The sequence below is a fragment of the Cebus imitator genome, unplaced genomic scaffold, assembly GCF_001604975.1.
Source record: "Cebus imitator isolate Cc_AM_T3 unplaced genomic scaffold, Cebus_imitator-1.0 Scaffold103, whole genome shotgun sequence".
NCBI lineage: Eukaryota > Metazoa > Chordata > Mammalia > Primates > Cebidae > Cebus > Cebus imitator.
In genome coordinates this window covers 2,542,305-2,543,594 of record NW_016107418.1, presented here as the reverse complement: position 1 = coordinate 2,543,594, position 1,290 = coordinate 2,542,305, and the positions used below count along the sequence as shown (strand labels likewise).

Below are 1,290 nucleotides of genomic sequence, written 5' to 3'. Positions count from 1 at the left end.
ATACATAAATACACAATAAATAAAATAAAATAAACTCTTCAGGTGATTCCAATATGCAGTCAAGGTTAAAAAACACTGTGTTAGAGGTTCCAGGATGGGATTCAAGTATGTATATTAACAAATATCTCCAGGGCCAAAATATGAAGAGCACCCCTGCTCTAGGACCCCAACTTTGAAACTAAGAGGATTTATTGGCCAGGGACGGTGGCTCACGCCTGGAATCCCAGTATTTTGGGAGGCCAAGGCAGGCAGATCACGAGGTCAGGAGTTCAAGACCAGCCTGACCAACATGGTGAAACCCTGTCTCTATTAAAAATACAAAAATTACCCAGGTGTGGTGGCGAATGCCTGTAATCCCAGCTACTCAGAAGGCTGAGTCAGGAGAATTGCTTGAACCCAGGAGGCGGAAGTTGTAGTGAGCTGAGATCACGCCACTGCAATCCAGCCTGGGCAACACAGCAAGACACCATCTCAAAAAAAAAAAAAAAGAAAGAAAAAGAAAGAGAATTTGTTAAACTCTACTCTTTTTATGTGTGTTTTTCTCAACCTAGAGAGACTCTGGGCTTCTCTGGTTCAGGACCATTTTGCTTATCCTTGCCACCGCAGGATGTGTGATAAACTTGTTTAATGCATGAATAAACACACAATAAAAAGAAATTCTGAGCCTAGCAAAGCTTCTGACTCCCCGGAATAACACAGGAGCCGTTCCTAAAGGGAGATAAGACCGTTAGGTGAGACCCAGGGCCCTTCTTTTTTGACTTTACCCTAGGCCAGAACCTTAATGTCTTCCAGGCTGCTCAGAAATAATCACTTCCAAGAAAACGTTTCCCATGGGAATGAGGAAATGAATAAGATCAGAGGTTGTGCCAAAGTGCCTGGCTTCACCCCAGCAAGGTCCCACCTGACACGTGGACGGATACCTCAGGAAGTGCTAGAACCTTGCCTCTGGGGCGGTTTGAGTTTCCTCCTTCTCAGGCTCTTTTCCCAGTCACAGAGACTCGCAGAGCCAGCAGGAGGTGACTCAATTCCCTTGAACTCATTTCATCTGTCACTGGGAAGCAGCGCCACTCCTTTACCATCACAAAATGTCCCCAGCCGGGCGCGGTGGCTCAAGCCTGTAATCCCAGCACTTTAGGAGGCCGAGGCGGGTGGATCACGAGGTCAAGAGATCGAGACCATCCTGGTCAACATGGTTAAACCCCGTCTCTACTAAAAATACAAAAAATTAGCTGGGCATGGTGGTGTGTGCCTGTAATCCCAGCTACTCAGGAGGCTGAGGCAGGAGAATTG

The 1,290-nt window shown here is 46.7% G+C and overlaps 1 protein-coding gene across 1 annotated transcript in view; it reads right to left on the bottom strand.

The window, feature by feature from the left end:
• Positions 1-1,290, bottom strand: part of SLC46A3 (solute carrier family 46 member 3) — a 21,491-nt gene that overhangs the window by 18,051 nt on the left and 2,150 nt on the right. The window lies entirely within an intron of this gene.